Genomic DNA, 15,347 nt, shown 5'->3' on the forward strand with positions numbered 1-15,347 from the left:
ACCCGTGTCCAGATTTTCGAGTCGATTTCGTCAACCGGTTCCAAAATCCGCTCGCCGCCTGCGCGTATCCGCTCGCGAATTCGCAAGTGCAACCGTGTCATAAAGGCTGGTTCACACAGCCCCGTATTCTTGCGTTAGATTACGTTACGAAAACGTACCTACTTGTCAACAGGATATTTGCGACATATTAAGCGTGGTATATCAGTTTAAGGAGATAGCCTGGCCCGTGGCATTCGAGACACAAATGTTTTAATGACATCTACGTAACGTAAAAACCTTAAGAAAACGCAAGAAAACGCGTGAAACGTCTTTGCTCAATTTCAAAACAATAACTTTTTTTCGGTGAGAACATTTTTACAGCAGAGCTGTTAAGGTTTAGTTTTTCCAGGATCGTGTCCGCCAGCAAATAAATGTCGACACAACACTCCGGACAGCTACCGCCATCTATGAGCGTGCGCGGGAACCAGAGAACCGGCTTGCCGGTTGTCTGGTTGCCGCCGTCGCAACTTTTCCACTTTGGCTTGCCGACTTGCGGCCGGCCATTATTTAATTCCCACCATAGTAGAGCTTCGCTGGTCATCCCTCTTCACCAGAGTGGAAAGGCTAAAAGTTTATTCTTATTTTTTTAACCTAATTTGTAAATAAATAACTGTAGCTATAGAACCCCCAAATGTTCTCTGGAAAAGTGCGCACAAACATATTTATTTGATTAAACGCCTTTGCACTTCAGACTGTCTCTTCAGCCTTAGGTTGTTTGAAGAAGTCTTTATGAGCTACAGTAGCCTGTGCTGCGAGTGCGCGTGCGTGGATAGTGTTTTGCGAGCTTAGTCTACTAAAAATATTATTAAATCTCGAAAGAAATATGAACCTGCGTCCTGCATCGTCCATCGGTAAGCGGACCATGGCTTCCGTAAAACGGCGAAGTCAACGGAAGTGGCAAGATGGTATGTTGTCGAAACAATCTTGGAAAACCCGACGGTCAACATGAACAATTTATTGTACGCACATAAAGCCACGTGAAATTACGAAGTGCACCACGCTTACTCGCGAATAAAGAACCTAAAGGCGGCGGAACCTGCAAGTAAAAGAGACAATAATTAAGTCACAGTTCCTAAACAGGTGCGCACTGCTTTGTTAAACACGAAATGCAGTTCAGGGTCCATTTACGAATACATTAGTACATGCATGTGAAACGTAAATGCATGTACTAATGTATTCGTAAGTATTCGTAAAAGTGCATATTTAAGTTCTAGTAAGAGGAAGCCACACAGTTTCCTGAAGACTCCTCATGATCGTACACTCTAAGAAAAAGGGGAGCGCGACTTAGTCCCCGAAGGGAGCAAGTGCGTTGCCACAACCATTAGTCCCCTCGGGGACTAACGGGAAGGGGAGTAACAGTTGCGCCCCTCCATTAGTGTCTCGCACTAGCACCACTGGGACTAACTGTTACACCGTTTCAATTGCACTTCGAGGACCAACTGTTAGGCCCTTGCACTTGGTCCCTTGGGACCAACTGTTACACCGTTTCCATTGAACCCCGAGGACGAACTGTTAGGCCCTTGCACTTGGACCCCTGGGACTAACTGCTACACCGTTTCAAATGAACCCCGAGGACCGACTGTTAGGCCCTTACACTTGGACCCCTGGGTCTCAACGTTGCGCCTTTGGATTTAGACCCGTGGGACTAAAGGTTTATCCTTTACATTTGGTCCCAAGCCACAAATCTCCAAACTAAATTGTGCAGTTCAGGTTAAACGTAGCTTTATTGCCTCTAGATACACATCCGATTCAAGGATGACTGAAGTCAAAGTTCCTGAGCGGCAGATTTCACGATAAGGCCAAATTCCGAAGAATGCACTTGCGTCGACGATGACTTGAACACTGGGACGGCTGTCCAAACTGGTCGTGGTTCAAGCACCGTCTATTTGGGGCACCTGCAGTTTCTTGCCTGTTTGCGAGAAATTTGGATTTTTATCAACAGCGGCAGCGTGAAATACCCGATCGGTCAACAAAAGTATGAGATACAACACACACATATTAAGCTAACAAATAGGCTACAAAAGTGCTACAAAGGTTGACATCTAACATGCGATCTGTTGACAGCAGACCAGCGCAATATTATATTTTTAGTAGACCGTTCGCTGCGAATTACAGACCCAGCGTGTGCGTGCTCAAACTATGCTACGAAGTAACGGAACGAGCTCCCGCCATCAACGCGAAAGTCTATACAATCGAATAAACGTCTCCATTAAGGGCGGTTCTCACACGCAGCAAAGCGCTGAAGTAGCGCTCCTCACGTGTCGTGAGCTGCTTTTCGTCTGCCATGAGCAACAGTTTTGACGGTGCGATACAAAGCTGGTAAAAGCTCCCGTCAGCACGCGCTTAGCGCTAGGTCAGCGCTATGCTTGTAGCTCTCTGCTGCATGTGTGAACAGGCCTTTATAGTAAAGCGATCCTGCCAGGGTCTGCAAAACACAAAAAAGAAAGCCATTGGTAGAACTGGCGTTTTGCTCGATTAGCGCCGAGATGTTTCGGTGGCGCCCTCTTATGGTTTCTATCCGTAATGTCACGACTGGGATTTGCCTCGCCGTGACGTCACCAGTTGTTAACCGCAGCGACGCTTTTGGTCGCGCACATCGCTAATACGATTGAATATCAGGTATCTGTGCTGCGTAACAAAATAAGGAACCATGGTGCCAAAAAGAATAGAGCATGGCGCCTGCTTTGGAAGCTAGAGAACGCGCTCAAAATAAAACACTTTCTGAAGTCACACGGAGGATAAATCCCGGGGATTTCTCCCCGGCGCGCGCGCATCACGAGATGAAAACGCGAGGCTTTTGCACATCGCAAAGTCTGACGTTTTCGTCGCGGAATGCGCGTGCCGGGGAGAAATCCCCGGGATTTCTCCCTCGTGTGAATACCCCTTAATGAATATACCATAAACAGAAGTACTTTGACATACCTTAATCGAGTTCCCTTGTCTTGTGACTCCAGAACAGATCAAGTGCAGTGTTGCAGCACCGCGAATCCAAACCGGATCCCGCAATGATCGGAGACGACCAGCTTCTAAGTCCTGACGAAGGCAATACTAAAAACAGGTCCTTTTCAAACAAAGACCCGTTTCCATTTTCCCGACGGACCCCCTCTGCTCCATCTGCCCTACCCCCCGCGTGAGCGAGAAATGCGGGGTAGGGGGTTGGTGGGAGGGGGAAGGGAAATCTCTGTTCCCCGAAAATCTCTTGTCCTCCTTTCACTACACACCGACACACCAATGCCCGAAGGACGGGAGAAGGTCGAAGGTCGCCATTTTCAACACGCCGGTCAAGTGGCGTACAAGGAAGCATGTTTTTTTTCTCTCTCTCTCTCTCTTTCTCTCTCTTCTCAGTTTTCTCGGGGGCCTTTTTTTTCGTTCGCATTTGTTTTGTATTAGCAGGGTGTTGCCATGAATGACATCCGGGCGCGGTTCATTCTTCGTTGTTCATCTGGAATGTTATGTGAAACATCACCGACGATGGCATGAAAGCGTCTGGATACTGCCCCTGAATGTGCTTTTTGAGTGGAACGTGCCGTGCATCAAGTGTGTCTTTGCGGATTTTGAGTTCGACATTGGACTACCAAGAAAGGTTGGTTACGGGGAGACGCAGAGACGAGGCTCGAGCTGTTCTCAGTAAATCAGTTTTAGCGATTGAAGTGACCATTTATTAGGGAGTTTTTGTAGATCATTTTCGCCGTCCCGCGAGGCTGTCGCAACCCGCTACGATAGCGGGAACTTCGCAGTCAAGGCTATCGGCGCGCAGGCACAGTAGCAACTTCTTCGTTGCGGAACACTTAGCGGAGGGGGCAGCGCGGTGTACGAAAACTTCCTATTCTGACTGCGAGACTCCGGTGTTGAAAGCGCGTCTTCTACAAACTCTTAAGTTTCATTTAAGAAAAAAAAACTTAGTATTTGGAGGTGTTGCGTTTGGATTAATGCTCATTTTTTGCGCGAAGGCAAATTACGTGAATGGGACTTGTGAAATGTCAACAGATCATTTTTGACGAGATAGTTGGGTGGAGTAGAGTCAACAAATTCGTTAACTCGCACTCGCATACCGCGCGAAGCTCTACCATGTAATGTTTGAACGTTCGTGGCACATTAAACAAATTCGCCACTTTCGTCCGAGTTTTGTGAACACTTTCAGCCGTGCTGGGCAGAGTCTCGCCAATTCCTAAGGCAAGCGAAATATCATCCGTCCTCCTGGCGAACATCCCGTTTGCCGTCGGGGACTAAATCATACATATGCCCCATGTCTGAGGGGGACTAATGGCTGCTTTTGCTCGCGCACGCCTATCGGTTAGTCCCAGTCGAGCGCAGTTAGTCCCCAGCGTTTGCGCACGGCACCTAGCTTGAACCAGATAGTCCTTACAGGAGCAACTGGAAGTTCAGAGGACCAAATGCTGCCGTTAGTCCCTTGAGGCCCACTTTTTTCTTAGAGTGTATTCGTATATCATTATGTTTAGGAACACAAACGTAATTATGTCTTAATTGAATCAGCAAGCAGGCTACTAAACTGTCTATAATAACAGCCATGCAAGGTCAAATATCTCGTAACTCAAGTCAATGTCTAAACAAGGCGTGGTTACAGTATACTTCAGAAGTAACGAAGCACGCATGTGCCCCTTTCGCCCGATAGAGTAGCACCAATCGGACAACCCTAAACGCATATCCTGTAAGATCATGTAAATGTCCATACATTTGTGCTTTATTTTTAAGACATCCGCTCTTAGAGGAGATGATCCTAGCTCATTCTCAGAAATACCTGCATTTGAGTTTGATTTTGTATCTTAATTTGTTTCGACCGCAATAAAGATTAAGGAAGGAAGAGAAAAAAAAACGCAATAATATTGCTAGACTGAGTTCCGATTGTATTGGTCAAACGAATAACAAAATTCTACAACCAAAAACAAGTAAAAGACAAACAGCAAAAAGTAAGCTACAAGAGCTGTACGACACAACACTAGTAAGCTACAAAAGCTGTACAACAGCCCCATCAATGCTGTGGTTGGGAGTGGTCTCTCACTCCAATCTATCTGTAGTTTGAATGGTAATACTTAGGAAGCCTTCATGTACTGGTATATACTCCTTTTTCGTTTTATATTGCGTGAACATTTACAGCTTTTGTCTTGAACGTTCCACAAGCTACGCTTTCTAGGGCAAGCGCCATGTCTTAATAACCTGTGCGTACACACAGGCATGTCTCACAATGTAACCCTGTTGCAATGAAACGCACAATTTTGTTTTAATGTCGGAAAAAAAAAGTTATTTTTTTTATTGCCATAATAAAATAAAACTAAGCTTCGTCGAACGCTTAATTTCCGCCCAAATGTAGCGCTAACGGTGCGGCCTAGATTTGGAACTCTGCGTTACCTTATTCAGAAGTTATATAAGCGATTTTCTGAAAACTTTCAACAGAAAAATGGTACCTGATCCCAGTAGCTGATGACGCCACTCATCTCCTTGAATTCATGGGCTTTGTCGGCCCCCATTTACCATTTAATATGAAAGGAAACCGCTAATCGCTGTTATAACCTTCGGATGAGATAGCGGCTATAGTTCTGAAACTTCGGCATCTGGTTCCGCTAGCGCTACATATGAGCTGAGACTAAGAGTTCGGCAATGCGTAGTTTACTTTGCGGTGAAAAAAAAACGAACAAAAAAAAAAACATTAATTTATTTTGGGAGCATGCTGAATAAACGTACCCATTCTAGCCGTAGAAGCCGTGTCCTCCATGTCCGACAGCAAATCCGTAGCCGAACGCCCGGCCATAGCCTCCACCGAAGCCGCCGGGGCCACCGTAGCCTCCGTATCCCCCGTAACCATCATAAGGCCCTCCTCCGTATCCGCCGTACGGTCCTCCGTAACCTCCAAAGCCCGGTCCCCCGTAGTCACCGTAGCCTCCGCCGTAGCCTGGTCCCGCCCTCTGATTGTCGAAATGGTAGGTTGTGCCACCACCGTAGCCGCCGAACTCAGCATTCATAACGGCCGCGGTTGCAAGTAGCACAGCACTGTAAAACTGCGTCGATAACGTCAGTCGTCGTTTGCAAGGCGATGCACAAATATACTAACAATATAACGCGGGTCACTTTCATTATCTTATTATAGCATACACTTAGACTGTGTATTTGTCTAACTCTTATGGGTCTACTACGCCGTTTCAACAATAAAAACGTTATGAAAACAAACAAAAATATCGGTCTTTCAGGAACTCATTTTGCACTCACTTTAGCCAACGGGATAGTGCGCTAAAATAGATCCGCCATTACTACCATTCCCGTTTTTTAAGAAGGCACTAAGTAACTGTAAATAAAAATAACAAACGCAAAGAGGCCTGCTTGTTTAGAAACCCAAGTAAGAGTTCTTCATGTCGCTCACGGTGGCCAAAATGTATCACATTAGCAAGCAAGGCACCCGGAAAAAGAGAACCAAAAGGTGAAGATCAGATGTGGCGCCGTTCATGCGCAACTACCTAAAAGCAACCGTTACTGATTTCATCAAAACTCGGACGTTAAAGAAGATTTCAACCCAACCGATCTGTGTTAACTGCAAGCACTAGCAGCTTAAGCAACACAGTGTTTGGCTTGGAGTTTGAAAAGCATCGGCCTTTCCTTTCCGTTCTCTCAAGCTCTCATCAACACAATCAATGTTCTTAAAAAAAAAATAAAAAAGGTCTAAAGGACTGGAAAAAGATGCTAGGGACATCAGCACAACGGTCACTGGCGAGGGAGGAACTAGAAGTTCAACGCTGACACATCATCACAGTCTTCACATTATACATGACAACTTTCTGCATCAATTCAAGTGGTGAAGCAATTCAGAAGTGAAGTGAAGCAGCAGAAGCTTCACTTCGTAAGAGAAGCAATTCAAAAGTGAAGCTCCAGGAGCGCACCAGAGTGCGTGGATTCGACTCCATCGCTTCAGAAAGTTGCCTCTGTGTTTGAGCTCCAATATAGGACAACCAACGTATATCTTACTGTGAGCTGCATCGTGTAAACCGCTGGTAAAGTCCACGACAGAGTTTCGCGTCAGAACGACGTTTCAGGACTCTTTATACGTAAGCTGCGAGCTATAGGTCACGTGGGAAACGCGTCACTCTCGCTTCAATGACCCCATGGTGTGCGCTGCTTTCTGTCATTAAAATGTTAAAATGCGCGAGTAGTTACGGTGTACACGACACGGATACGCGCAGTAACTTTCACCGCTCTGGCCGAGCTTTAAACGAGTCACCGCCACATTTGCGTCGGTCATTAGCTCTGTAACTTCAGCGAAGATAGAAACAAGAGCTTTCTCACGGTATTCCCTAGTAAAAAAAATCATTTGTATGAGAAATTTCTTGTGTCCAATAAACACATATGAATCATACAAGATATATAAGAACATACAAGAACATATAAGAACCATATAAGAATTATATGAGAACTATATAAGAATTATATAAGATATATAAGAACCCCATAAGAAACTTATAAGAAAGTCCCCACTAGTTTCTCATATGGTGCTTGTGTGTTCTCATATATCTTATATAGTTCTTATATAGTTCTTATATGGTTCTTTTACGGTTCTTATATGTTCTTATATGTTCTTATATATCGTGTATGATTCATATGTGTTTATTGGACACAAGAAATTTCTCATACAAATGAGAATTTTCAGTAGGGTTAGTCTTTATTTGATCATTCGAAACGCATTGGTGCCGCCGATCAATGTTTTTTTTTTTTTTTAAGAACAAAACAGCTCCCAATGAGACTGGTTGAAAACTCCTCGCAGCGCAAGCGGTGTTGAACCAACCAGAAAAAGGCTTGTTCGCATACTTGCGGCTGTTTGTAACCATATCCATTAAAACCTCTTAAAATCGCTTACAGCGAGAAGAAAACACACGGGTGCCATCTATCGTGTAGCCGTGAAACACTTGCAGAGTCCGTATATTTCGTATTTTTGTACGCATCATACTTCCTTTCTTGGCTTGAAAAACTTTTGACGATGTTTTAAACGACCAGTTCTCATAAGTCTGTAGTACGTGCATTAGATCTCGCTAATGCCGCAGAACGTTCGCTCTAGGGAAATGTAGTTCCAGGGTCACCTCATAGATGGCGCCATCGTGGCAGTGCGTTCTTTCGTCGTAAAAGGTCACAGAACTTAGTCCTATGGAAACGCAAGTGTGTGAACGAGCCTTAAAGTTGCCCTGAGGAGATTTTTGAGATCGATTAAATATGGCGATAACCCACTCTGCTGGCTCTATATGTTCTTGGGAGGAACATTCAGCTATATATGAACGCCGCAACAATGTTTTTCGGTGAGATATAAAATACAGAAGCTCGAGGCGTGGAAATTGAGATTTCACGATGCTACTTTGCACAGTCTTCATTTTCTCGTCACAGCTTTCACGTCACCACAACTTTTTTTAATACCATTACACAAAATATATACAACACATACACAAAAAATTTAAATATCAATAAAATGTTTGTATGCAAACAAAACAATCAAATATGGCACAAAAACACGTTTTTGAGACATATTCACAATTGTTTCGCAAGCAAACTATATTTTATAATACTTTACAAAACATATCAAAATGCGCGCCCTTAAATTATTTTTACGAATATATGAACATAATATGTCCATCCCTAATGTCTCCTTGATTTAAGCCGGAAATGCAGCTCATTTCTGAAAAAGTGGCAAGATTGGGCGTCGATATTTAAAAAAAAAACTCCATCTTTTATTTTATCTTCAAACTCCCTTTGGCACTTCGCAGTGACTTGAACAAACCTGTGATGGCAAAACATTGAGTAACATATGACCTCCAAACGGGAAAAGTTACGACAAACCTTCACTCGGAGCGAACCGACGTCTTCATTATAGCGGCTTTGTTTATCGTTGTGTGACCATCCCCCCTCTCCTCCCCCCCCCCCCCCCCCTCCCCCCCCCCCCGCCCCCCCCCCCCGCATTTCAAGAAGCGCTCCTCGGAAGCCTTCGGCAGGTTCATCTTTTCTGCCACTGGACACGAAAAAAGCGCTCGCTCTGGAGTAGGTGCTGCTCTTAAACACCGCGCAACGCTCACTAACATGAGATCTTCGCTCAACTCAACGATTGTCACCGCTAAAGACTTTGGGGAAGTGCCCGCGTAACAAATGTCTGCATGTTCCACCTGTCTCTGGAACGGGTTCGAGAGTTTCGTGTGGTGAAGCAAGCAGAGTGGACCACCGCGAAACCTGTGAGAGGAACCCAGGCATTTCATCTGAGGAATTCATCATAAGCCGAGAGGCCGGATGTATACATGGCCACTTGCGCGACTGAGACCTTTAAGCTTATGTATGCATAGTTAGAGAATTTGCAGAGTGGGAGCGTTTTGTTTTTGTGAATTGTAAGCTAAGTAATGGTATTCCAGCTCGAAGTCCCTTTTCGCGTCTGTTATACTCACCCCTTTAAAACAAAAACAAAAATTTTGAAACATAAAAAATACATGTCATAACTAACGTTCAAAATGTTTGGTGTTGTGCGGCAAAGTCGTTATAACGGAGACATCGGCTCGCTCCGCGTGAAGGTTTGTCGTAGGTTTTCCCGTTTGGAGGTCAGATGTTACTCAATGTTTTGCCATCCTAAGTTAATTCAAGTCACTGCAAAGTGTCAAGAAGACTTTAAAAAAAAAGTATGTTTTTTTGTTTGTTTTTTTGTATCGACGCTTAGTCTTGCCACATTTTGAGAAACCAGCTGCATTTCCGCCTTAATAACAAAGAGACAATCAAGGGTAGGTATATTATTTTATATATTCTTCAAGGTAATATAAAGACGCGCATATTGATGTCTTGTTAATCATTATCAAAAATAGTTTATTTCCAAAAAAACATGTTGAATTTGTCTCTAAAAAACTTATGACATGTTTGATTTTTTTATAGAAATATTTTATTGATATATTTCATTTTTGTCTACGTGTCGTAAACCTTTTGTAAAATGTATTAAAAAAGTTATGATAACGTGAAAGCTTCCATGGAAAAATGGCAACTGTGCAAAGTAGCATCGTGAAATCTTCTCAATTCCCACGCCCCGAGCTTCTCTATTTTATATCTCAGCGAAAAAAATTGTTACGGCCTTCATATATAGCTGAATGTTCCTCCCAAGAACATGACTTTCATATATATTTTTAACAAAACTATCAAAATTATGACCCGGACCATCATTGCATGAACTGACGTGGAATCACCCTCCAATATAATGTTCTCTCTCCGCGAAAAGTTCACATTATCGACTACTTTTACTTGCTTCTATCATCTACAAAAACATACACATTTTGTAATAACAGCGTTTGCAATCTCAACGAAATGTCACGTTTCCCTTGATCTCGTGTCGTCCTGGCTGCCGGCACAATGCTCCTCCCAGATAATTTTGACTTTCGATTGCTTTTTTAATAGGGACATCGGCCGCGCATCATTATGATTTATGGATTTCTAGGGTGCTTAGATCCAACATAGTAAATTATTGCCATGTTTAGACGATCTCAGAAACATCCTCAGGGAACTTTTAACAAAGTCAACAAATATTCGACTTAAATATAGTAAGGATGTTATCTAAACGATACGTGTTAGAATGGATGCTACTTCGAACCTCTGTTCGAAACCTTTGGGATATCAAAAGGAACGCTTCGACTGCAACACAACTCTGTGCTTTTACAAAAATGGGATGTCCTCTTGGATTACTTCCATCCCGCATCTCGTTTGTTTTTGTATGTATTTTATAACAAGACACCCGTATGCACTAAACACCCTCTGGTGAAAAATTACTCCAAAAGTGCTACAATGGACTCCAAACGAGTCCATTGTAACAATTATTGATCATGCCTTGTTTTAGCAGAACTTATTAAGCAATGATTGCATAATGAAGATATTGCACTGGCAAATAACAGATGTTCTTTCAACCTATTTGTCTCTGCATTTGATTTCAACCCTTGAAGTGCTATATTTTTTTTTTTATGTTACCCCCTTATGTAACTCCCAGGGGCCCTTAAGGTACCCCCCGGGGCCCTTAAGGTATAATAAACCAAATGAATGAATGAAAGCTATTTTACGTTAAACGCTTGTAGGAGCAGACCGCGTCAAAAAGAATCTTAAAAACATATAGTTTAAATGACCCCTTGCCAAGACCGTCGTGGGAACAACATTCTTTAGAGAAAGGTCACCGCTGACACCCCCCGATCAACACGCTAGTAAAACAAAACAAAAATAATAAGAGGGCGAGGGAACAAGAGGTTAGGCACACCTTATGGTATACGATAAAGTCTTCGGAATCAATCCTAACGCTTCAAAGACATAAAAAAAAAAAAGAGCAGTAAGAAAAAGAAAATGGCGTACGGTTTGGGGATAAAAAAAAATAAGAAAAGAAAAACGCAATAATTTGAACGAGGTAACTCCGTACCTGATCATTACTGCCAACAAGACGTCCCTGCCCACACAAGGCACGCGTAAAACGCAACGAATAACAACGGCAATAACGCCTTCAAATGCGAAACACCTCTCAAACTGAAGGTCGTTTTCTCTTCTTTTCTTTTCTTTTTAAACATGAACAAGTCTACGGTCGCGCACCCTGGCGCCAAAGCGGGAATCGCGAGAACAAAGAAACGGAGAAAAGTAGCTCAAAGAAAGTGAAAACGCGAACCAAACGAAATTTGAAAAAGAGAAAGACAAGGTGTGCGAATGTCGTGCTCGAATTGCCAGTAGAAAATCTTGTTTTGTACTCGCTTTTTTTTTTACTTTTTTGGTTTTTTTCTATGTCTATTGTTAATATTTCACGGCGGGTCTCGGCCATTTTCGGGTGAAATTGCGCGTGTCCAGGCATAACGGTCCGTTGCAGTTTCTGGCGGCCGTGGAATTCTTTCCCAGGAATCTAGGCTTATGGTCACGTACAAGCTATACGCCCGTGTTATGTGACATTTCCTGCTTATGTCACAGTCATTTAGATTCTGTGCATTTTGTTTTCTTCCTATTTGCTTGGTACGTTCTGCTTGTTTGTTTTTTTTTCGTTTTTTTTTTTTTTTTTGTAATTATATTTTTTTTAGTCGAGCCACCATAATGCTTGGAAATGAAAACCACCAGCCCCACTATTAACATACCAACGCTTTTTGTTTTTGTGATCCGATACGCCGGGGGCTCCGGCGGATTTTTAAGCTACGCAAATAAAACATTTTCGGAATACCCATGATTCGCTTTGCCGGGCATTCAACTTATTGACTTTAAATTTAGAACCCCTACCGAGAACACGGCAAATGAAGGTTATACCAAAACCGACATTCCAATTTTTTTCGCGTTTTACAGTGAATTGACGTCACACGTAAAACTTGCCCCCAGGTCGAGTCGGCAATCTAAAAAAGGTGCTGTACTTCTTCCTCCCTCCCCCCACGTTCTGCTCGGGGTTTTTTCAGCATTCATTTTACGCCTTGAAACTTAATTCTTGTAGCCCTAAAGCCGGGCTGACGCTGCTCGTACATCATACGAAAGACATTCTGCGAACACGAGTGTTAAAGGGGCCCTGCAATCATATTTAAAACGTCTACCTTTTATGCGGTTTCCACGTCTCTTGGGGTTCGGACAAGCCAGCGGGCACGGAAAGAGTAGCTAAATATCAGTGCGCCATAATTTAACCGGACGACACGGAAACCTCCTCCACTGAAGAGGGCGACCCACGGTACCGAAAGCGCGCAAAATGTGACGTCTCTGGTCCTGGGCTTACTACTGGTCAGAGCCACTAAAAACCTCTTTTTGGTCGAAATACAAAATATAAGTGGCGCGAACCGTTTCAATTATTTATAAAAGTAGTTTTTGTTCACTATTATAAATTAAAAAAAAAAAAAGAAAGAAATGCAGTTTATAAAGTACGGAAACCAGAAATGACCCGTCAACATACCCGCCGCCAAGTGGTGGAAAAGGCGGCGCATACTAGAAAGGAGTAGTGGAATAAGGCGCCGACACGGAAAAATCCCGCATGTACGCGGTGGCGCTGCAGTCATATGGGCAGGAGGATCCGACCGGCACCGAGCGTTCCGAACGTTCCGAAGGCCTTCGGCGAGAGGCTTTGTCTTGCGGTTTGGCCGTTTCGCTGTATGGCAGCGCGAAGTGGCTCCCATTCTGAACTGATCTTTACCCCGTGTTTGCTGTCGTTTGTGGCCAATGAAGTGTCATGCCGAATTAGTATTTAATCGCGCAGCAAACGCAATGAGAGCCGCTTTGACTGCCCGCAGAATACAGCCTATCCAGAACATGCTTTAGTGGCGCCCTCTGGTGCCGTCGACACGGAGTGCGGCGGCCGTGAGCGCTCGATGAGCTCACTATTCCTCCTCTAGTTCACGGCCACTCAAGCCAGGACCTACGACGTCATGAAGGAGGTTATTTTTTGCTTGTTTTTGTAATTCTAAATTGCCTATAACTTTTAAAATAAAGCGAATTTCGCGAAAAGTTTCACTAAGTTACTGCGTTCAGTGCGCTCAGGTTCGGTGCAAATTAAAAAAACAGTAAAAAGTCCTTGCAGGGCCCCTTTAAGTATGTAGAAATCCTGCTCATTAAGTAAGGTTTTTTTTTTTTTTGTTTTTTGTTCTTTTTTTAGAAAAGTTTATTTTTCCAAAGTTGCGTGGGCATTTTTTTTTTTTTTTTTCATACTTTTTATGTGGGTATCGGCGCTTGGAGCTGCATGTGGCTTTTAACCGAGTGTTCCTCTGTATAGATGGTTTCGCCGCTTAGTATCAAATTGTCGCTTTTTACCCGACGTAATAATTTAGCTGTTGGCGCCAGCCAGACTGGGAAAAATGCAGCGAACGATTCTAGAAGGAACTTGGATTTGGCAGTTGGAGCGCCAGGCATAACGACAGCTCGCCGACCATTGGGCAACAGTGTACCACGTGGGAGTGGTGAAATTTGAAGGGATTGGCCGGTCCCCAAAGAGAAAGGAGGCTCCTGTGAGCCTACAAAAGGAGTGCCGAGAGGATTCTCGGGGATTGGCTTTGATTCGATTTTGGGAGACTGGGAACAAAAGTATGGGGTTTAATTTTGGGATTTTAGCCCACTGTTCAGTTTTGTTTCGTAATAAACGTGGCCACACTGGCCACTGTAAAGTCAACCAACGTCGCAATGTGTTCAACGGGATCAAACAACCTGTAGATTTTTTTTTTTTTTTTTTTAATTTTTTGGGGGTTGTTATTGGGCGAACACCATCATCGGTCGTCACCATCCAAACCAGGGCGCCCACTTCCCTCGAGGTCGAAGGATGTCCCGGCAAGGAAGTTGACTACGAGTCACCCCAATATCCGTGGTTCGAATTTTAGAAGCGCTGACAGAGCGCTGCTGAAGCGCTAACCGAGCGGTACATCGCGACTCCAGCAAAACGGACGCCGCCAAGCGGGAAAACCGAGAACCAGCCGGTCCAGGTCGCTCCGCGCCCCTCCGCGTCTCTGGTGGCGTTCGCGGAGCCGTGTTGTCGGCGCGGTGGCGAACAATGTAATTTGACGAAGGTCCGAATATTTCTTAAGTTTGCCTGAGTAATCATTAGTGTGGTGAAGCCTCAGTAAATTGTTTTCTTTTATTACGTGTTTGAAAGCCCGTTTATTCCACAGCACACGGTCGCGTGCTTTCGATTTCTTGGATGGAAAGGAATCACGGAAAAACGTTTTGATTTCTTGTTCTGTCTCGAATCACATTCAAAGTGATGACTGCTTGGTAACCGATACTGGAGGGAGCATCAATGTTTCAGTCAAGTGAATGGGAAGGTTCGATAGCTGCTTTTCTTGAGTTTGGTTGCGTTCGGTTAGCTTCAAGTTTGAGCCACTTACGCCGGTCGGTGCGTTGGCTATTCATCTTGGCTGCTTTTCGCCGAAACAGCCTCTGGACCACACTGAAGGAGTTGGGCTGATTTCGCAATTTCTTGATGCAGGAAAACATGCTCGCTGCAAATATTGAATGAGGGAAATTATCTGTTTTCAAAAGATGGGAGACAAGTCTCTCAACGTTAGATGCTGCCACGACATTTTGACCTATCGCACCTCCAATATTTATATTACCAGGACGTCGAAGCCAGCAGCAATATACGTCTACATTGATCAGGTGGACCGGCCACAAAAAAAAAAAAAAAAAAAAAAAAAAAGATACTAATTTTCTCCGTTCAGGATTCGAAGCAAAGTTCAATGCAGAGAGGTTCTGCGTGGATCTTCAATGAAGACTCTCTTCAGTTTGTCTCCGTGCTGCCGGCTATAGAACCATTTGGCTAAATTTTAAGTAGTATGTCTTCGTCTGTCAAATATACTTTTTTTCAGCAGCTCACCTAATAGCTAGTC

At 43.8% G+C, this 15,347-nt stretch overlaps 1 long non-coding RNA gene across 1 annotated transcript; it reads right to left on the bottom strand.

Annotated features, from left to right (window-relative positions):
* Window positions 1–979: 979 nt before the first annotated feature.
* On the bottom strand, window positions 980–14,961 carry LOC120839392. Its single transcript, XR_006077156.1, has 3 exons — window positions 14,847–14,961; window positions 5,740–6,053; window positions 980–1,075 (listed from the first exon to the last, which is right to left on the bottom strand). It is a non-coding gene; the product is annotated as an uncharacterized LOC120839392 (long non-coding RNA).
* Between the last annotated feature and the right edge of the window lie 386 nt (window positions 14,962–15,347).

Source organism: Ixodes scapularis, unplaced genomic scaffold (genome assembly GCF_016920785.2).
Source record: "Ixodes scapularis isolate PalLabHiFi unplaced genomic scaffold, ASM1692078v2 ptg000932l_1__unscaffolded, whole genome shotgun sequence".
In the NCBI taxonomy this organism is placed as follows: domain Eukaryota; kingdom Metazoa; phylum Arthropoda; class Arachnida; order Ixodida; family Ixodidae; genus Ixodes; species Ixodes scapularis.